Here is a 23142-nt window from a genome sequence, read left to right on the forward strand (position 1 = left end):
ATGTTGTGTATAAGCAGACGCTTTTAACACCCAAGAGGCTTTTGGAATTTTCTCAAATTTAGCTATAATCGCAGCGCCATCTAGATTATAGTTTGTGCTGCGAATAATAGTCATACCTCGGCTAATATTCGCCACTTTCTGAGAAATTGTAGTCCTTCATTATCATACATGAGTAAATTGTGTCCCGCATAAACCTATAAATTAAAAAAAAACTAATTTTTTTCCCTTTGAGGAATTTTATTTTTTTTGTCCGGCGCACCGTGATAAGTCTGTACGGGGCCTGTACATTTCTCTCGTAAACGGACCCTCTTTGATTTTCTAAATCAGATTCTAGGCGCCTCGTTCGGAGCGTTCTGGGAACCAAAGGGAGGAAGGAGGGAGCCGCGCATATTTTCGGCGCTTACCAAAACACAAACATGGCAGAGGAGAGCCGCTCTCTTTTCTAAAACTGGCCAGACGCGAATATTCGCCCCTCTCGCGCGCACGCTCTCGGCATTCTTTAAACTTGTCAAGTAAATATTTTTGGCCATACTTTGCATACTGGGAGCAACCCCGGAGAGCTCTCTCTTAAAGTTTTCACCCGGTGCCAAGGATGCAGAATCTCCGAGCGAGGGGGTACGGACTGCGGTCGTACTAAGGGGAAATGGTGTTGAACTTTAAGCTTTTCTTCGCCCTATTATTTTTCTGGTGGCGTTGGGGTAGAATGTACTTGGGATTAGAAATTATAGAGCTCGGCTACATCAGTGTCACGGTCGCCTAATAACTTATTAGCCGGCGAGTTATAAGATGAAGAAAAAACCTTCTTTTCTTTTATGTCGAATTTCCGCGGCTCGTGCAGGCTCCCAGATGGCCCGGCGTGGGTGTCGCCTCCGACGCCTTCCCTCATCTCCTGGCGCAGTTATTGAAGCCGGGGATGGAGGGTACAGTTTGCCTATTGTTCTTAGTGGCGAGGTGGTCGTTCGATATTCGGTACGCTAGCGCCCAGACTGTACTCAGCCGCCGCTTATTTTAGTGGCGCGTTTCACCCCCTTTACTCGTAAGCCCCGTTTAATTTCGCGTCTGACATCTTAATAATAATAATAATAAAATAAGAGAATTGAGCGTGAAACGCGCGACTGCGCCGCGACAAATGGTCGCGAGGTTCAACTAACTTATTGTCAGATGCCATTAATAGAATTCTAGGTATTAAACCGAGCACGTCATCCGCCGTATGACGCTTGTTTCGTTGATAAACTTGATGACTTTATGAATCCGGTTTAGTACTTTCATACTTAAAGAATACTCTCGAGTGTAATAATTATAATTTTTTAGCAGAAACATAGCGAGGTTATGTGTCATAGCGCTTTTTTAATTGAAGTAATAAAATAAAAATTGCAATAAGCTGATATTTCTATCCTCAAATATTTGATAGACATAATTTAGAAATAGGTGTTTAAAGGGAATATAACCTGCAAACGTTGGTGTTCCACACCAAACGCCTGAGGTTATATTCCCTTTAAATGTCGAGGAATTTTAAGAATTTGTAAATATTCTGGGAATTGACATTTATCGTGATTATTTTAAATGTTTGTAATGTTGCGTGAAAATCTTTTAATTAAAACATAACTTGAAGCGTCACCTTTATATTAAACTATTAATTTACAAATGGTCTAATTTTGTCGTTAAAAAGGTCAGGGAAAAAATAATGTGCCAGCTCTGTTTGATAAAAGCCTTAAAGGGAATATAACCTCAGGCGTTTGGTGTGGAACACCAACGTTCGCAGCTCTGGTCGCTCTTGCCTTTGGCTTTAAAAAAATTTGGCGCCACTGTACGTGGAAATTTTAAAAATTGAAGGGGTCTTCCATAAAGATTTATTTGCAGGTTATATTCCCTTTAATATTCCGTTATAAAAGGCTATAATGGGATTCAAATTAAATGGATTCCAACCGGAATTATTTACCAAAATAGCGACATTACAGCCCGCAATTTCGACTATAATCTTCGCTAATATTTGTAAATATATTTTTACCATAAACTTTCCTAATATCCTTTAAATAGCGAATGTTATAACCTTCGTCCAAATTATTCCGTAAGAAAAATCCCGAACAATATTCATTCTTTTCAATGAATTCCTTTTTCTATATTTATCAAAATATGTAAAAATATTTAAAAGAAATAATAATGTCTATCGCGTTATTTTATTTTTGATGGAACGTAAGCTTTCGTATTTTGAGTGGGTGAGCCAATAATACCGTAATACAGCGAGTGTTCTGGGGGGTACTTTCCGCGTTAACTATAGACTTATCTCATCCGGGAAGAATTTTAAACCGCGTCCATTCTAGATTCGAGGGTTCTTTAAACTTTTGAATGGCTCATAATCGTTAAAAATATTTGGCAAAGGCCATGACGTTGGCATTATATCTCTATAAGACGCTCGATTATCAAAAGTCCGGCTCCTCTCTTCTGCAATATTTCCCATGAAAAGGAACACCAGTCTTTATTTCTTTGAGTCACCATCGTCTCTCGGCGAGAGCATTCCTCCCTTTTTAAAGAATGAAAAAAAAAGCCAAACAACGAGCGAGATTCTACTTCCTATTTTGTATTTTATTTTGTCAGTAGTTGCAAACGGGGTTTCTTCGGCGCCAGAAAGAAGTTTTATTTAGAAAGTGTTGCCACTCTTGGTGAAATCGAATATTCTGTAATACGAACTCAGTAAATAGAATAATTTAACACGTTACAAAGTCTGATTTAAATTGATTTAAAATATATTATGTTTTATTATTTGTGTTTTAAGTTGATGAAATATATGGCAGAGCCGTTATTACTGCTGGCCCGGGTCATGGTAAAACAATTTCGGGCACCAAGAACCGTTATTATTAAAGATGACTATAATACTTTCCGGCAGTAGTGTAGCTAGAATAATTGGGCCCTAATACAAAATGGGAAAATGGGCCCCCTTCTATACTTGTGCCACTGATAGCTCACTCAATAAATAACGTGAGCCTCAATAAATAACGTGGGCCCCAATACAAAATGGTAAAATGGGCCCCCTTCTATACTTGTGCCACTGATAGCTCACTCAATAAATAACGGGGGCCTCGATAAATAACGGGGGCCTCGATATATAACGGGGGCCTCAAGGCATTGGCCTAGTTACGCCACTGGTTTCAGATCTCCAAACAGGCCCACAGGCTGCACTAGTGTTCGTACGGGGACCCCGACCCCGACCCCGAAAGTCGGGGATCCCCGACTTTTGTCCCCGACCCCGACCCCGACCCCGACCCCGACCCCGCCTGTCGCAAATCAAGTCGGAGTTTTCCATTTTTCGGGGTTATGCTTTCGTAGTGTAATTTTAAATTTTCGCGCCTACGCACCCCGCTAAAATCCTAAAAATATAAAATAGATAGGTTCCTTCTCTCCCCTTTTTTCGTGGGCGACAATAGAATGATCCGAATGACCTTCGGCTATGCCGTTGACGTATAAGTTTTAGTTTCATAATTGCCGTTGTTTCGAACTCTCTCAGTCTCAGCTAAGGAGTGTGGAGTTACAACGTTTGTAAATAACTTGTGTATTTATAAAACAACTTATTTAAACAATTACAATGCCTAAGCTATAGACCTCTATTTTAAAATCTACCTATCTTATCTATTTTTACTATAGTCCTAGTCGATAATTCAAAATAACGGTCAAAAATGCCGCCGATCAGTTTTGTAAAATATTTTCGGCGGCGTAATCGTCGGCCATTTTCGGTATGGAGATACAGGCCGGAAGGCAGGCAAGGCTGCCAGATTTCGATAGATCGAAAAAGGCCAACTCTCTCCTATGTTTTCGTTTTCAAAACGAAAATTTTGCGGCGTAGCTATCGACTAAGACGATTACTAATAGTCCCTAGGCTCAGAGGCTGGCTTACACAAGATACACTATCTAATCTTAACCAGTAAAATTGGGGTATTTTGATAATTTTTCTATTCTTAATAAATACAAAGAATTTTCCAACCCCGACCCCGACCCCGACTTGTTTTTCGCGGGGTTAGACCCACCCCGACCCCGACTTTATTTTGACCCCGTACGAACACTAGGCTGCACGGACCCCAGTCATTTTTACAGTCCCGCCCCCTCTCTTTGGTCGGGATTAAAGATAAGATAATTTAAGGCCTCGTAAAATCCGTCTTAAACGTAGCAATAATTCCCACGACGTTTTTCATCCTAAATAATAGCGTTTAATTCATCGTTTATCTCGACATCGATAGGGTAAGGTAGCCACTCTTATGGGCGCAATTTGTTTCTCTCCAAAGTCACGCTTTTTCGGGGTAATTTTCACCTCCCAAGAGTTTAGTTTATGTAAACGTATAAACTTGGGAAGAATTAAGATTTTCGCTACAAATTTTGAGGAATAAAATAGGTGCTCGAGGTGGCGTTCGTATTACGAAGGGAAATTAACGCGGAAGGTGTATCAGTTTCTGATCTTTCCGCGGAACCGCCGCTGTTGTTGCTGCGAGGCTTGGCCGATGGGGCGCACCGATATTAGGGAGCAGCACGATTCTACATTTAAGGGAAATTCCCCGCCCAAATTTCGGAACTTTTTCTACCTTTTTTTTTTTAAATTGCTCGTTCATTTATCCTGTCTCTTTTTGAAGTATCCGTTCACCTATTCCGCGTCGAGTTTTGCCAATATTTCTCAATTTGTTCTCTTTTGTTCGGCTTCGTCCCTCGCCAGTGGCTTAGTGAGGGGGGCAGCCGCCCCGGGAGACGGTGGTTAGGGGGGCGTCAAAGGGACGACTGCCTAGGCTATAATCTGTATTATAACAATTAAATTTTAATAGTTTAATAATTATATTAATAAAGATAAGGTCTCGTTTGAAAACCAGGTATATAACTGCGGGGGGGGGGGGGGCGCAAATTTGGGTGTTTTGTCCCAGGCCCTAAATATTCTCGCTACGCTACTGTCCCTCTCGCTTTTACTCACTGAATTCGTATAGTGTTTACATTACACGTTGCTGTTTTTTGAGTGAAATTGTGACCTTGACACTCGCATAGGAAACAATGGAAAGTGAAAGCTCTTTTTTGAAATCGTATTGTTTTGAAATTCTTGAAGAATTGTCATTGTCAATATAGGTTGTCCTTCCTGGTAATTGTTTTAATGACGTCTCCGGATTGAATGGCAAGGAGGCCGTCCTCGACGTATGTTTGTCTATGGTTAATTCCTGTTTGGCTTATCTAAAAATTGAGATATTCGTGGGAAATTGTAATATGCATCATGCTATTTCTATCATTGCGTCTATGAGCGCGCTTGCTTTCAATCCTTCTGGAAATTATAATAATAGCTAATTAAAAAAGATACCGTGTTATTTGTCACGCTTGCTTTAAATCTTTCTAAAACTTATACCAAGAATATATGAAGGTTAACAGAGAAACTTATACTAATAGATAATGTTATTTGTATCAACCTTTCTTGGGAAGAGTGTTTTAGAAGAGTAGGATCGCGTGCAAACAGTCGAAGTCTTAATCACGAAAAGGGTGGCGTCGGTTTTTCTCGCGGTAAGAAAATAAAATGAAAAGGCGCCCATTCTTCATTCTTACCCAGTGTCGGCGGTATCTTTCTTCGGAACTGTTACGTTACCGGTATACTTCAACCTAGAGTTAGTGTGAGAGTCAAGTCTGTTCCCGAAACTCAAACGAAACGTCAGTGGTGAATTGTTGAATAGAATCCCCCTTCAAAGGTTAAGTAAACCCGGCGTAATGGTTAAGATAAAACCGTCTTCGACGTAATTAGTAGAGGCTTTTTTTCATTTGGTCTGTTACCACGGGAGAGATGTCTGTATGAAAGAGCGGCTGCTTTGTCAACGGTTTCACGCTTCGTTCGCTCCTTTAAAGTCTCCATTCTTCACCTTGCGCCTATACCGCACTTATCTTCTCTGCCGAAGAAGGGGCAGAAATAATATTTGTCGAAGGAGAAAGATACGTTTTCGGATCCCTACCGCCGCTGCTATGAAAGATGGGCCCGTTAGAACGGTATAATTATTCTTATTTTCTCCCATTTCCGACCTCAAAAAATTCGGTTATAAATCGTCGTTTCCGTTAGGAAAAAAAAGACCATTCGTGTCTTCTCTAGCTGACAATGGCGCAGTTTCATTTATATTAAATGTAAAAAAAAAATTAAATAAATTTTTTCTTTATTACAGGCCTGATACTGAGTCGCTTTTCTCACTTAAAATCACGTTTTTTTAAACCTTTGTCACTAAAAGTCACTTTTCTCAAAATTAGTTACTATTTATAACTTTTTTCGAATTTTTAGATTTTCTTAGCATTGAACGTTAGAAAACTGTCTTACAACGATTATTTTTAAAATCAAGAGTTTTAAGATAATGTAAAAAATCGTAGAATTTAAATTCGAACATTATATTAAAGTAATATAGTAGTAATTGTTATAATTATAATTTAACGTTTAAGTTTGTCAGAACGTTTGTAATTCCAACGTTGCAGTAAAGAGTTTTATATGAGGCTTATTTATATCAGCCTTATCACAAAATATAAATCTAATGAAATGCATTACGCCTGCAATTGGATGCGGCCCTGTATTAAACCACCGAGTTTTATCGTTCAAAATCGCGTTTATTTTGTCATTGTAGCTAAGTCCTCGTCTCGAAATTTTTATTACTTTCATATTTATTTTACGGTTTTTATAACGGCAAGATACGATATAAGCATTTTTAAATTTACGAGTCTTGGGGTCGTAAATAGTGTTTGGCTAATATCTTATGAGTAAAAGGAGAATCAATACTTATTTGGACAAGTGACAAGCTAAACAGCGTAGGTCCAGGGTTGGTCGATAATTATCGATGCAATTATCATGATAATTATCAATAATTATCCGACGAAAAAATATGATAATTATCAAATAAAAATAAATTAAATGAAGTTTGCGACACATGTTTCAGCTGGATTTTGCAGTACGAGTTTAATTTCTGATTTTTTTTATTTGAATCAGATTTTTTAAATTTATTGATTTTGTATTTAAATTTTTTAGAACCCATTATTGGCCAGTTTTTACCCCCCCATTGAAATAAATTGTGTGATTTAAATCAGTGATTTTTAAAAAAAATAACTTGATTGAAAATCAATTTGATTTAAATCGGCCAACCCCGTTTATATTTACAACTATACCAATTTGAATTTTATCAAAGTTTAAGTTGTTTTCTATGTAATTAATATCATTTCAGAGTGAGGGATAAGAGTTCAAAGTGTCATTTTTATTTATAGGGAGAAGCAAAAGTATCGGTTTACTCCACATCGAAATTTGACGGCTAACATCGGACAATTTCGTACTTAAATGCGCTTAAAAAGGCGCCGATTTCTTATTTTTGAAATAATCGGATAAATATCGTATAAATCGTGATATTTTTTGTTTCCGATTTTTTTGCCAACCCAGCGTAGGTCTTTCTCATCCGAATTTAGAATGGTGTATCGTTGGAAAAGGAGAGGTGTGAATCTCGGCTGCTACCTTTTTAAGCGGTTTTATTTCACGCGTACAAAACGGCAAAACTTACAATAAATATTCAGTGGGTGTTCCTGGGAACTTCCGCGGTCGGTGTAAACCTCGCTCCCCTTCTGGCTTTGAATTTACCGAAGAGTCCCGACTAAACAATGCTTCCAAATATAATGTCTAGGCTTCGTACGTGCCGAGGTTACCGACTAATTATAGGGTTGAGTGTTTTAATTACGAACCGGTGAATTTCTGGGAAAACGGGCAAGATTTTCCAAATCTAGGGTGTGTAGGGCTGGCCATGCTTTAAACCATATTGTAAAAAAAATATTAAAATTAATTATACCGCCAACTCCCCTCACGATTTTAATTTCTCTCGCGAAACGTGCGTGGTAACTTTAGACGTACCTTTAAACCCATCGCCTTGGTTTATCATTACATTTTCGAGCGACCGAAGAATTTGTCTAAATGCTACCATCCACGTTGAAGAGCTTTGTTTTTTATCCGAATACTAAGCACTTTTCTCAGATATTGTGGAATTTTAATCCCCATTGATTGAACGAAAGGTTGATATTGATAATTCTCGACCGCGTTTCAATTTAATTTTATCCATCTAATGTATATTTGCATATCGGGAAAATGTAATCAATATTTTTAAGTGCGATATCCGCTGACACCTAACTGACGGTTCGTTTTCTCATATGTCAGTCACTCAAGCATTTATCGAATTCGCCACGTTATCAGGAATTTTTTAAATGACTCTATCGAAAATATTTCCAATATCCTGCAGAAACACCATATTTATTTACAATTACAAATAATCAGCTGACGCTTTAATTGATTTGTTAATATAATGGCCCGTTTGAAGTAAAGCGTTCGATGATGGATCAACGAATTTCACGTTTTTGCCGCTTGGAGCGCGGTTCATTTACTTTTAGGAGCTTCTATTCCTACCGGCTTGTGTAAAATTCCCTCTAGCGCGATGGAAGATTCTGCTAAACAACTCACTCCCTAAACTTGAGGAAAACTACTTTCATACTATACCGTAGAGCGGGTTTGACTGACAAGGAAAGTACCCGAGGTGTTTATTGCCGATTTTGTTCAGAGTCGGCCGTAATGTAGACCTTATATGAGATATGAAATTACCCAAAAGGTGACGTTGTATACTACCCATTACATTTTCCATGGCAACCGAAAATCTTTTGACCACTTAAAACAAAAATCTCCATTTAAAAAAACTTCGGATTTTCTCGGTTTCATAAAAAAATTTAAAATCAGGAAATGGGTAATTTGGACCACATTTAAGTAAATTTCATCAAGTTTGGGTAAATTGGAACATTTTTGGGGTAACGTTGTAACAATTTTTGGATAAAATAAAGAACAAATCCCATTTTTGTTTTAAAAAATGACCCAAAAAAATCAATCAAATAAATTTTTGAAAGATGTATTAAAAATACATAATAAATATTTTTAAAGATTTTACCTCAAACCATTCAATTATTCTACAAAACCTGGAAATGTCAGGGAATTTAATTCCTGAAATTTTGTACGAACCCTGGAGTATGAACTTGCGCATTTCTGCCGCCAGGGTTAACGGGAGCTAAGCGTGTCTGGCGCTAATTACAAATTGTAGCGCGTGTTAGCCTTTAATACGCATCTTGTGTGTAGTTTAGTATAGTATGAAACTCAATTTTGAACGGCCCGAACTAATTGTACGTCTATCTTCCTTGTTTACGGCCGACTAGCTACGAAGGGAAAGTAACGGAAATACACCTTTTAATTGACCAACCGGAAAGAGGGGAGACGAATGGCTCGCGCTTTATTACGGAATTCCAACGACGTCGGATTTAATTTAGGCCTAACTGGGATCCTACTTTTCTAATTAACTGAAGAACGCGTCTCTCCGAACGTCGAAATCCGGGATCAAACGCTTCTGCCAAGATCTAGTCTCTCGGGCGATGCGAAAACGCTCGTCTCAGATATTGATTGCCTTAACCTATATTATACCTTGACGAGGGCCCGCTGCCAAAACGCTAAGGTCTCTCTCTCTCTCGATTGGCGAAGAAGATTTTGAACCCTTTCTCGTCTCAACGTGGGCCGTCGTACGTCGCCCACTAAAATAGCCTAGAAATAGGGAAGACAAATATTCTACTAAACATGGCGACGGAAAGTAATAATGTTTTTAGACTCGAATTAATACGATGTAATTTTCGCGTCTGCGTTCGTTGGTAACGTTTCATAATTAAGTTAATGGTTCGGAACCTTTCGGTTGGTAGTTGACAAGAGGTTCGTTTGTCGACGCGCGGTTTGGGGAATCGTTGGTCTCTCGTGGGAGGGCCGAGCCAATGGACCATCCGCTTAAATGACGAAGCGCTTTTCGCTAATGCCAGACGAGGACCCGTCCTCGCCCAGTCTCGGTGGTCGTTTCGCGGTGTTTACGTTAGAAATAATCTAATGAACGATACGACTGTGGGCTCGAGTTGAAGGAACTTTAATTTCGAAACTGATGACGTATATATTACTTTAAAAAAATGCCGACCTCATTCTCCCACAAATGATTTTAAAACGCGGATAAAAATCTAACGATCTTTGAGTACTTCGTGAAATAAAATTACGGATCTCTTTTAAAACTGACGAAAATACTCTTTACACTTCCAGACTTGGAGTTAAAAAGCTTTTGTTTCTCTTTCGCGCGGGATGTTAACGCGGGATAGGAAATGGCATTTTTTGAACTCCCGACATTTGACAGTTTACGTCTCTGGCGATAAGAGCGCGCGTCAAAACGCGAGTATCCATCCTGTTTGGGCTAGTATACGGCGTCTCTCTCGCTGCTGTTTTTCTAATCAAATATAAACAAACGCGGCGCCGTAACTGGTCGCTATATTTCCGTATTTGGCGGCTGGCAAAATACGAAGCTATCTAATGGAGCGAGAGAAACTGTACAGGAACCCGAGTAGACGAGACACCAACAGCGGCTGTTGTCAGTCTCGCTCTTTCTGGACGAGAATTACGAGCACTCTCTCATCTTCACTCATCGCGGACACTCGTCCCAGCGGAGCGAGAGACACTCGACAACGGGGGCGAAGGCGGGGTGACGATGGAGACGCCTCGCCGCTATCTTTGGCCCGTCGACCGCTCCTCGCCCTCGACTATACGCCGTGATTGCGTCCAGGCATCTTCCACGCCCGTGATTTTATTTATAGCGTTCAGTTACTTATATATTCTCTTACAAATCTTCTCCTTCTCGTTGCGAATGACGCGTGATTTTGCATTCTTTCTCTCGTCATTGCCCGCTTCCCCGCAATCGTGATGCGCCCTATTTTTATCCAGCAGCCATCTGACGCGTATGGTATGGCCCTACTTTCACGCTTTCTGTAGCTTCTACCCAAGTCGTTTATCATCGTTAATCGCGTCCTTTCGCTAAATCCGAAGAATATACACTCCGGGAATGGAAACTGTATCTTCCTCTCTAAGGGAAAATGTTTGGGACTAAACGCGGGAGGTAGCCCGGGGGTTGATTGTCTCGTTTCCGGTTCCTTTGATTTTATTTACCGGAAGTTCTTTGGTCAACCGAGGTCATAAGGTCCTACTTTCCATTCCTGGGTAGCGTATATTAAGAGAGGTTAAGTGAGCACCCGAAAACGTGTACGGGGAAATTTGAAGGAGTGTAGACGTACCTTTGGTGCTGGCTTAATCTGTCTATTCTTTGGCTTAATACGGTTCTTCGACTCCCTCGCTAGCTCCAAGTGGCGACCTCCATCGGATCGTATTGAAACTACGTCTTATTTCCAATTTTAGCATTATCCGTCATTGGGGTATTAAAGTAGACTATTTAACCTAGATAAGCGAGTTCATCAATTAGATTGGAAACCGACGAAACGTTGGAAATCTCCTAAAGGTTCACGTTTGCCTACAGTCGTTTGCGCATCGGGGCGTAGATGAAGGATTTTGGAGGACACCATTAGGGTATCATCAGCGAGCTCGTGGGTGGCGGAGGGTTAGGGTGGGCTGGGGCTGCGGGACGGGTGACCGACATACTCGATCATCCCGTCTGGGCGTTGTCTCCTTAAGCGTATATCCATCCGATAGTCTAAACTTTAAAATTAAAGAGGAAAATATTGGGCCAAAAAAAAAACTCTTTCCCTCGATGGAATTTCCGGCGCGAAATGAAGCGGAAACCGCCGATGCGCTTTCGGATCACGAAAAAAGAATTAACCGAAAAATATATGGAAACGGCTGAGCCTCTTTCTTCCTCTTTGCCACGCTTCGAGAACGACGCTCTACCGCTACACTCTTTTACAAAGCGAATACTTTATACCGTGTAGTTGAGAAGATGCTGGAAATAGGGGTACAGTCTGAATGTTTTTTCTCCATGGAGATGGTAAATTTCCTTCTCCTTTTGGCGCATTCTGTGACGGGAACTTTTGTTTTCCTCTTTATAGGCGCTGCCATTTGTTTGCGGAATGCACCGAGCGCCGCGCTATTTTTAGAATAAAAAAACCCTGATGTATTTCGCGGCTTGCACATTTTCTCCTCTCTTCTTTGTCGTTTTGTAAGTTAGTCGCGCTCTCTAATGCGGGAAGTGACAATCTGACTTTTTATTATTTGTTTTATATTATATTTTGTTTATGTACTAAGTTAAAATTTAATTTCAACCAGGAATGGCCCTTTATGATTTTTTTTTTTATAAATATCAAATCAATCTATTTTTTATTTATTTATTTTTGAATAATTGGGGCCTTTTTTTCCAGGGTAGTTGATCTATACTTTCTAACAGTTAATCTAAAATTAAATTAAATCTTACATACATTTAAGTAGTAAACTTACTTACATAATTGGAAATGTCTTAGACTCTATTTTTTCCTCCATTTCATCCATACATTGTGATTTTGATCAATGATTTTTAAACATTTTTAACGTCACTTAAATCAATCAATCTTAATTAACTAAACTATTAAAAATTTCGTATTTATTTTAATAACTTTTATTAATTTATTTAAATTTTATTTTCTTAATAATAATAACATTTATAAATTGTTAGTAATACTGAGAAGATCTTTTATCTTTGGCTTCTTCAAGACGGGTCACGTAAAATGTAATTATACAAGAGTTTAGCTTGAACGATCCCGGGCGATCGTATCTATTTCGTTTTGAATGGGGAACGTCTTCATTTTCACACGGAACCTTTAAGAGTGTACCGGAAATAAGCCGTTGGTGACAGCTTCTTAGCGACAAAAATCTCGGACGTTTCCGTTATAGCTTGTTATTCATCGACAATTTATTCGTAATATAGCGATATTACGTTTCCTTTTAATGCAAATCACGACGTCTTAAAGAAAACACTACGCGACACCTGTTTGAATGGATATTTGAACTTTCTCTACATAGTGGGACATAGTGGCGTACTTCGCGGTTGAGCTTGACTGACTTTGTTTCGAAAGACGAAGGCGTAGGCCGCTTTTTACTAGCGTCGCTAACTAGGAAGATATAATATTCTACTCGACCTTTGTCCTCTCGCGTCGTTACGGCCGTCGTTTGCGAAAGTATTCGCTTTAATTTGATACGTGTAAAAGATTATCGGACTGGCGAGATCGAAGGTCAACCGTCTTGGATGACTCGGCTTCGGAATGAAAGGTTGCAGACTGTACACCAGTATAAATCATTGTAGTTATTACGCCTTGGGTGTCAGATTCGCCAGTTCTCATTAGTAACGAGAGAATCCACCATATTTACGCGTACGGGTGCAAATGGTCCCGAACTAAACCCCCTAATTAGAAGTATGTAAGCCCCGAAGGCGGGAAATACTCGCTAAAATATTATTCCACTCTTATACACTTAAATTTCGACTAGCTTCTTTCTTGTTTATTAGTGCTAGATTTTTACTCGTGTTTTATAACTGTTTAGATATTCACCCCAGTTTAATACGATGATCGTACGTTATCTGATAGTGTTCGCGCTGAAATTAAACCCAATTTTAACTGGTTTCGTGTCTCCTTTAGCCAAAATATCGAGTTACCCGACGTGAAATGAATTTCATAAACCATTTTTTTTTCTAAGAAAAAGGTTCATTTTTAGTCGTATTTTTTCGCGTTGCTTTCCAAAAAGTCGAGAACTTTCCTAGCGTATTTTGACTTTGTGGGACTAGCATCAATTATCAGTCATTATTTTAATGACTCCAAACGTGCCGTGTTTTCTACTAAAGAGTAAGAAAAAATACTGTAGACAATTAGCTTTATATTTGTGTACTGTCTAGACTTGGAAATTCCGTCCAAAGTGACCCAATAAGTCACTATCCTACATTTTTAGAGACTTTCCCATAGTTGGTCAAAGCTGGGAATATAAGAACAGTTACTGTATTATTAATAAAGAAAAATCATTACACTTCAAAAAATAGGCTAGAATAGCTAAAACTATTTGAGGGGAAATCCCTGTATATTGAGCATTAAGATTTTCGCCGAGTTAAGCGTCCATAAGTTCGTGTCGCTTTCGAACATGGCGCATTCTCGAGTTTGACGCTCTTGAAATTTCAAGTGCTATTTTTGAAAGTGGCGCGGTTTCTGCACTTCATTTCCCCCTTATTATTCTCGCGTAGTGAGCGAAATATTTACGAAGATACCCAATCCGTTGTTTCGCAACGTAATTCAATCCGAACCATTCTTTCGTATTTTCGACGACATTTCTGACATTGAAATCTCGAGTTTAGTGTTTCTATCCTGCCACTTGACTAAGTTGACTCGCGTCGCGAGATACGAAACCGCTACTTTTATCCGCTCGCGTAAGCTCCGAAACGTGAAACATTTTTCGATTCCGGATATATATTTTGGTCGGCTACCCACTCGGCCCTATTTCGTCGACGACTATTTGGGTGGGCCGAAATCCTGTCTTATTTCGCGTTTGGTAATTTTGATTTTTTATCCTTTCGGTTGACTGTGTGTTTAAGGCCGGTTGGAAGGTGAAGCTTACGCCTTTGGAACTCTGGTGCCGTCTAAGCCGCGTCTCTAGTGTGGTCTTAGGGGTTATCCGGAGTGTGTTTGCCCTTCGCGGCAAACGGTCCCTGTATACGCGAGTTGGGTATCTTTGCTTTGACCTCTTTTTTGCTCGTCGCATTCGTATCTATCGAAGCTCGCTCTGATGGCTTAAGGTTGTTCTTTTTGTTGGATTGTGGTAAATGTAGTTCGCTTTTTTCGCGGTTGTCCGATTTTTCGCTTTCTCTGTTGGGACCGTGATGAGAAAGCACTTTGTAAAAACGCTATTTTCGAAACCAATCGATTTTGGTCAGAAACGCTTTCTCGCTGCTGAAATCAAGTAATTCGGAAAAAGCTCTTCTTGGGCAACTTAATTCTGTCTCTAGATATGAGCCTAGATACTTATAGATACCAATATACGTAATTCTTATGTTGTTGTATTGATTTTTTCCCCTCGTCCAAATAGATAATTCTATAAATTCCTATCTATAAACCCTTCGCTAATGTTAAAAATCTGTTTTGGTTGGTATTTTGTATGGTCAGTCTTTCGTATATAGCTAAGGTAAACAACCTGAAAATAGGATATTTAAAAATAAAGCATCATTTTAAATGGAATATTTAAATAATCAGATGTCGTTATTTCACTATATTCAATTGTTTGCTTAAAGATTTGACCTAAAAATGAGTACCGTTTCGCGGTAATGTCTACAGATTTAAACCAAATAACTAGGTTTGCAGTTTTGCCGGATAAGTGTACCTTTGTTATCATAACATTTACCGATAAACGAGTAAGGTTTCGGTGTCTCATTAATATATTTAACTAAACATCTGTTTGATAAAAGAAAATACACAATATATACGCAAAAGTAGAGATCGACGTTTGAATAAAAAATTATCCAATTATTTATTTTTATTCATAACCGACAATTATCCAAAAACTATCAGAAAAAAACCCATTATTTTGCATGTTAAATCGTTGTTTATTCGTATAAAATGTTCATAAATAAACAGTTAACTAAAATGTTTATGATTTATCGAAATTTTGCCGGTTAATTTATTTGTTCCGCCGATTTCTACGCAAAAGGGAGAAGGCTCTATTACCCCAATTAAAAATCTCGGTTTTTGTCCTTTAATTCGTTTTCCTTTTAAAATGGAATTCCTTCTAAAAGAATACAAAAATCGATTAGAAGACGCTTCCATGGGATTGGCAATAAATAAATCGGGAGCGATACATCGAACCTTTTGGTTCCCGCTGAGGGCGTACTTCTTCACTTTCTATTCAGTCGCTCAGGCGGATCGGATTTTCAATTCAACGATATGGTATCCGAGGCCTTTGAAGGAAGCGAAGGGAATGTGTTAATAAGTTATTAAATCTCGCGAACCGTGCAGCCAGCGAAGGCAGCCGTAAATAAGACGCCTGGTGGCCCTGGGAAATCTGATTGCGGAATCTTGACATCTTTCAATTTTGAAAAGGAGAAGAGATCGCCGCGAAGGTCAAGGGTAGAACTCTATGCCAGTTCATTGTACCCTTCTTCTCACCCGTTCCCTTTCTGAAAACGCGGCTAAGTTGAAGGAACTCCCTCCTCGCCCCCACGTCTTTATATTAGTATTATTATTATTATTAGTTCAACTACTTCAGATCGTAAAAAACCCTTTTTTTGGTCGAGTTTCGGAGTGGGAGAACCAATTGGTTGAGTGCTTATAATACGCTTAGACTATGATGGTAAAAAATGCGTGATTAGTCTGCGCAACCGCTACACCGCCTTTGATTGACTTAAATTGTGAGTTTAAATTTCAACTTTGTAGTTGGCCATGTTTTAAACGGTTTTGTTTATGGCAGTTTAGCGGTTTTCCCCGTATCCAATTCGACACGGGTGCTATAGCCCTTACTACTTATTTTTTTACACCCTCTTCCACTTAACGGTGTTGTTATAAAAATTGCAATTAACCCCTTCTAAAAGAAAAAGTCTGAAATGAACTGTTTTAAAACAAAATTGTGGCGTGGTTAGGACGCAAAAAGAGACCCCTTCATTTAATATAAAGCCACCTAGCGATCGACTCTAGAAACCTCTTAGCTGCTGGATTTCCAATTTCCAAATGCTAAGCAGACCAAAATCTAGCATCTACGTTAACTTCTCGACTTAGCCGCTTGAAAAGGCCAAAGATCCCTCGCGGTGAACGATATCTTAAGCTATTTTTAATCGAAATAATTCACCAAAAATGGCAGATTCTGCAATTCGTCCACGGTGACGTCATACGTCACTTAAAATGTCAGAAAACGACGGAATGGATCTACTCCTTTTCCAGATTTCGAGATGACAAAACTGTCCAATAATCATTTTCGTCACAAGAGGACCGGATTAAAATTTCATCGCCGCGCGAGCTCCTCGGTCGAAATACACCAGATGTCGCTCTTTGCCCCGCAAAAAGCGCGATTATTTGGTCTATAATTTCGTTTAAAAGAAAACTGTTTGAAAGGGATTCGGAATCCTCTCCACGTTTCGTTGGATTAAAAATGTATTCCGCAGTGACGTACTCGCATTACCCCTCAGTCACCGGGAAACCCCATTCTGTATTCTGAACCCCCACCCTCGCCTTCGAATATAGTGTCAGCTTATAGTACCTTGATTCAATCCAATAAAGGTCGTCGAGGACACTTAGAAGGGGCAGACTCGTGTTTATATTAGAACGAAACCTCGAAAGTCCCTCATTATTTTCGTTATAATCATTTATACTGCTTTATTATCGGCGCCATCTGGAATGTTACTGTCTTCGCGAGCGCAAGGAAACGCCATCTCGGCGACCGTTCGCGCCTTCTAAGACTCTTATTCTTTATTACAACCATCATTTTTATCTGGCCATAAAGATTCCACTCGCCGCTATCCATTTTTATAATGGCCTAATCCTGTCGACCTTTTTTTTTAAATATAAACGGCGCCTGTTATATTTACGGTTTAGAGTTTAATTTTACTAGGTGTTGAATGGTTAGGTGTGCCACGCGATAATTTTCGAAGGTCAGGTTTCTATTAACACCTAATTTTATACCATTATACAGGGGGTTTCAAAAGGGTGTGCATACTTTATCCCCATTTTTCTACTATGAGTAAAAAGAGCGCCAGAGAGCTTCAAAGTGTTGTCTACTAGCCCCTGGAAGTAGGCTGCAACAAGCCCAAAACCAAGCAACAGGGAAACGCGAACATTAGGGTTTTGGTTCGTGTGATAAGTAAAAAAGGACTTTGTAAACAAATCGAGGTAACCAGTGTAAGCAAGTAAACTTAAACAGTATTTAAAGTCGTGATGGACCGCGATTTCTCGCAAATTCATCGTACTCCTGAAATCGCATTTCCCTGCTGCCGGTTTCGCGCTAGTTGCAGTCTACTTCCAGGGGCTAGTAGGCCACACTTTGAAGCTCTCTGGCGCTCTTTTAACTCATCGTAGGAAAATGGGGAAAAACAGGCATACTTCTCAACTCACCCCTACAACTCCTTCAAACTTTTGCATAACCGTTTGAAACGCCCTGTATAATACAACGTTTATTTTCTTTCAATTGTCATTCTTATAAGCGTTATCTCTAGCTGTCATATAATCGATACATTTCCTACGAACTGTTGTAAAGGAAAATATATATTTTAGTTTTATGACTCACTAATTCAATATCTTATCAAATGTGGTAGAAGTTTTTCGTACGACTTTATCTGCAGACCCGGTTAGATTAAAACTACATACGTGAGTAAATTGCGTAGCTATGCAATTTGTTTGTACTAAAATAAGACCTATTGTCTAAAAAAACGCCCATTAAAGGTTTCCCAATTTGGTAATACCTGTATAGTCCGTTAATACTCTCGATATTATTTATCTAATTTGGGCGGTTTCTATTTATCACATTTCGTAAAACCGCGAAGATGATATATATTTTTCCGAAACTAAAACTATTTTATTTCCTCCAGCCTTTTTCGTTGCGGGTCATTGGGCCTTATCCGCTTTCTATATTTTATTTTTATATATTTCGAAAACCACTATTCGCTTATTACTCTGTTTTCACGCGTTCTAATTCCTAGTTATCTCGATTCCTAGCCGTAGTTCATGCTTGGAATTAACAATTTGTGGCACATTCGCGTATAGGAAAGCCACAGCGTATTCCAAACAAGTTTCTGGCCTAATCCGCTGGCTACCAGCGCTCTTTCACCAGAAGTGACGTCTCATGATTGATTGTATTAATTATCGACGCTAGAGGGTGGTTGATATAACTCTCTTCACCCACCCCTAATGGTACGATCCGAATATGACTTCATCCAGTGCCTTAAAAAATTACATTACGTTAACTTTTATCGCTCTAATAGATTATAATTATAAGTTTTATTAGTATTGGAAGAGACGTAATGAACTTTATTTAGAATTTGGTATAATTCGGAGACGACTATTGAAACGCCACCAATATTACGTTACCATGAAGTCAAAACAGGGTTGGCAATTTTTCGATTTAAAAAAAATTAATAAATCGATTTTTTTTATTTAAATAGGATTTTTATTGATTTTTATGGATTTTATTTTATTTTAATTAAAATTTCAAAGTTTAATATAATTTAGTATCATAATTTTATCTAAAACAAATGTTTTAATTTTTAAAGACTTAATCTATATATATATGTATAATGAATTTATTCAATTTAAGCTACTAATCATATAGAAGTTTTTAATTTTGGTACTTTACCAAAAAAAAAATCGGCGTTATCCCCAGCCACAGGTAGAATCCAATGCAACATTGTGGGGAAGTACAAGAAAGATAACATTTAAGCCTAAATTATAGCAATTGACAATTTTTTTCTTTTTCAAATATACTATATAAAAATTGATTTAAATCAATGATTTAAAAAAATCATTGATTTAAATCAGCCAACCCTGACTGTCAAAATAATAATAATCATCTTGTTTCCTTTTGCCAGTCTAGAAATAATTCTATAGTGACTACTGATATGCGCTAGTTTCCGTCCAAAGTTTACACGCAAAATAACAATAAAAAAGTAAAACTGTAATTGTTCTTGATTTACATTGATTTTTTTACACGATTTATGCCTCTTTTTCCTCCGAAACGTTAATGATAATTTGCATGCGTTGGTAATGCGAAACATTTAATCTGAATTAAATTGATTTAGTACTTGTAATTACTTTTCTCTGAATTTGCTTTGTAACAGCAACAATATTTGTACATTTTCATATATACATAGTAATAAGTGATTTAAATCAATATATTTTTTAAAATCCTTTGGTTAAAATCGGACCACCCTGTTTTGGTGTGTTTGCAAAAAAGAATCTCTACCACTTTATCCAGTTAGTAATTCAAAAGTCGGAAGCTATAAGAAATGCATACTGGTTTTTGTTACAGTCGGGATATTGTCTTTTGATCTTCAACCCATTGACTTCGCTAATCTTTTTCATAAAACGTGAGTGACCTTTGACAACGTAACTCCATTCTATTGGATTTAATAAAAGGGGGTTGCATTGTGGTTGATAGATGACTCGTCCTTCAGCAACCGACAAGACTTCGTGGCACAGGGGGGATCTCACTCTTAACTCCTCGACATTTTTCTTCTCATTTTCTAATGCTTTTATTTCACTGGCCATAAACACTGGAGAGATTGTTTATCTAGTTGTCCTCAATGCGCTCTACCAACGCTGCCTATTGAAGTCTCAGGACTCTACCCTTCTTCGTGGCGCAATATTTGGTGGGCCCCGCGTTCTCCAGAGGACTATTTAGGTTGTCTTTCTGGAAAGCGCGTACCTACACGACGTCGTTTCGCAAGTTTTAAACGAGAAACCCGTAACCTACTCACTTCAACAACGATCTTTTTTGACTTATCTAAAAGAAAACGCGCCTTCACTTTTTGGAAAGTGTTCCATTTTATCATATTCGGAGATAAGCCGCCTTTTGCGCAATTTTAAATTCCAATTGTGGTTTCGCAGTTTGAGGTGGTAAAATTTCCGTTTTTATCGCTTCGTCAGATGGCGTTACTTACCCCGCGTATATTTCAATATAAAAATGAGAGGAAAATGAAAGATTTAATTTCTCCTTTTTCCGAACGTCGTGAGGTTTCGCCTCCTAATCGTTCCTCGAATCGCGTGAATGTATTTCGCTCAGAGCCAATTCGTCGATTGATTTAAATGGCTGTTTTCTATCAACCTCGCCTAAACTCGTTAACGATTATAATCTCACGATTCTAAATCAATCGCGCTATTTTTTGAAGTGTCATTATACATCGTCTTTGATTATGAGATCTTTGAAACTTGACCTTGAAGTCGACTCGACTCGTATTTACAAATATTTCTCGGTCGATCTTATTTTCGTCGCTAAATTTTAACTCTTTTTATTTTGGGTTTTATGTTTTCGAGTCTTCGTTTAGTCCCGCCTTTTCAATTATTACTATGCAAATTGGAGTTTAAACGACTTGCCCTTTTCCTATTGGTTGGTTTCGTACATCGTCTCAAAGTGTTTATATATATATTTTTTTTAAACTTTAAATTTTTGGCGAGTATCACGATTTTGATCTTGACCTTGCCCAAGGAAAATCTTTCCTCGAAGAAGCAAAGAAGAAATCGTCAATGCCAAACCAATGTTTGATCTTCGTTTAAAATGTATTTGTAAAACTCCCCCCATTACGTTAAAACCCTCATCTTGATTAAAAGGCGTCGATGCCGACTATATTGAAGGCAATTAAATATAATTATTTAAAGTTTTGAATTTAATCTATCAATATTTAATTTTTTTTATTAAAATCAAGGCCTTTGTAAGTATAACGTATCGTACTAGTTAGATATCGCTTATATAATCTCCGAAACTAAACGTTGTAGGATGTTTAAATTAATTTTTTGGTTTCTTAATTAATTACGTTTTAATACAATTTGGGAAATTTTGTAATCTATGGTAATTGTTATCGTTTAATGGTATACTTCGCGGATAGAGTAATTTCCAATTTACCACGCGCAACCTCCGAAACCTCGGGCGTAGTTGTAATATTAAAAATCTAATTTATTTTAACATGAAGAAAAAGAAAAAATTCCCGAATGGCTTTGGAAAAGATAAGTTTGACATCTTTACGAATAGCCTCGCAACTAGTTTGTTTAATAACTTAACCCTGTTTCTCATAAGGAAAACATTTCACCTTTGATATTTGCCATTTTTACTTTTCCCCAGTTTTTAGAGAACATTAAAAAAAATCCTGTCTGTTTTCTTGCCAACTTCTTACACGAGAGAGGTATAGAGGTAAGGCGCCGCGGAGTTGAGAGATTCTTAAAAGTTTTATCCCTATGTTATTAATTTTCTTAACTCTATTGGCGCCCCTTTTCTATTTTAACTGTCCCAATGTCAACTGAGTGACTGACTGTATAATTTTAAATGGTACGGGCAATAATGTATTTCTTTATATAAAGAATTTGGGCATAATTTTTAGGGTTTCTCCGGCAATTCCCTTCACGGTCTCCAAGTACGCTCCTCCCCTTAAAAGTCAATCAAACCGCTCCGGTATGCCATTGGGTCACTTAATCTTACGTCATCCGACTCGATTGAAATACACGCGGATGACGTTTTTCCGTCCCCTTCTCTCGTGCTAAGGGAAACCTAGACCATGGTGCCCGCGAACTTCGTCATTCTCCCTAAGTACAAATAAATACATTCTTGATACAAGTAACAATTTATACACAGAGAAAGCTTTGTCAAATTTCTTTTGTAATATAAGCTTATTCAAAAGTTCCGGGGAGGCGGGCTAGTTTGGTGGTTTGAAACGCGTTACTAAAAGGAATGTGAAGTTTGTGAAGCGCCGAAAAGTAAATAATGTGTCATCCGAGGCCGCTACATTAAAAGTTCTCAGAAGGGTCAAGTTGGAATTCCCTCCGCGTTGAAACCTTTCTAAGAAAATCTATATTTTTATTTTCGCATATTCTCCCCTAGTTAAAGAATGTTAGAAATTGAAGGGCGCATCCGTTTGAGAATTGTTTTTCCGATTTGTATTCCGGGAAAGGTTTCGAGAGGTTTATTGATTGGGTCAACGAGGCTGATTCTTTCTATAGTTTCGTAACGACCGATGAAATGTGTTCTCAGCCGGAGATTTCAATTTATCTAAACGGCTTAGAAAAGAGATATTGGTTTTCCTTTAGAAACTATATTTCAAAGATTTCTGATATTTCCTTATTTTAAAGATTTTTTTGCCATCTTCTAGCGATAGAGGGATTTATCTGTACACCCTAAATGACGTCCCGTAGCGTACAGCCAAGAATGCATTCGGGTTAACACAGAATGTGACCTCGACTATACTCTGTTTTCGTGATACCAGACAGTACCAGAGTGTCTTCGGCCCTTAGTCTTCGGCCCTTAGTCTTCGGCCCTTAGTCTTCGGCCCTTAGTCTTCGGCCCTTAGTCTTCGGCCCTTAGTCTTCGGCCCTTAGTCTTCGGCCCTTAGTCTTCGGCCCTTAGTCTTCGGCCCTTAGTCTTCGTCTAAGGGGCATGGTTTTTCTTTCGGGAATGAAGAGAATTGTCCGCACATTCTCTGTTAACCCGAATACATACTTGGTACAAACTTCGAACTTGTCTCTGCTTGTTTTGTATAAAATGTAATGGTGTTGGCGTGCGCGTTAAATATGGCATCGTGTCCCTCATTAGCCGTGATTTGGCCTCGTCCCTTCGTATCTCCCCGAGTGAATCTGAATGCTGAAGAGCCTAATGGA

At 38.5% G+C, this 23142-nt stretch overlaps 1 protein-coding gene and 1 long non-coding RNA gene across 17 annotated transcripts in view; one reads left to right on the plus strand and one right to left on the minus strand.

The window, feature by feature from the left end:
* The window catches only part of shot (dystonin-like protein short stop), a 141646-nt gene that overhangs the window by 44056 nt on the left and 74448 nt on the right, over positions 1–23142 (plus strand). The window lies entirely within an intron of this gene.
* The window catches only part of LOC149936030 (uncharacterized), a 37884-nt gene continuing 19836 nt past the window's right edge, over positions 5095–23142 (minus strand). The window contains exon 4 of the long non-coding RNA XR_016482319.1: positions 5095–5196. This is a non-coding gene — a long non-coding RNA (uncharacterized LOC149936030). The remainder of the gene's footprint in view (positions 5197–23142) is intronic.

This window comes from Leiobunum rupestre, chromosome 7 (genome assembly GCF_980474605.1).
Source record: "Leiobunum rupestre chromosome 7, qqLeiRupe1.1.hap1, whole genome shotgun sequence".
NCBI classification, from domain to species: Eukaryota; Metazoa; Arthropoda; class Arachnida; order Opiliones; family Sclerosomatidae; genus Leiobunum; species Leiobunum rupestre.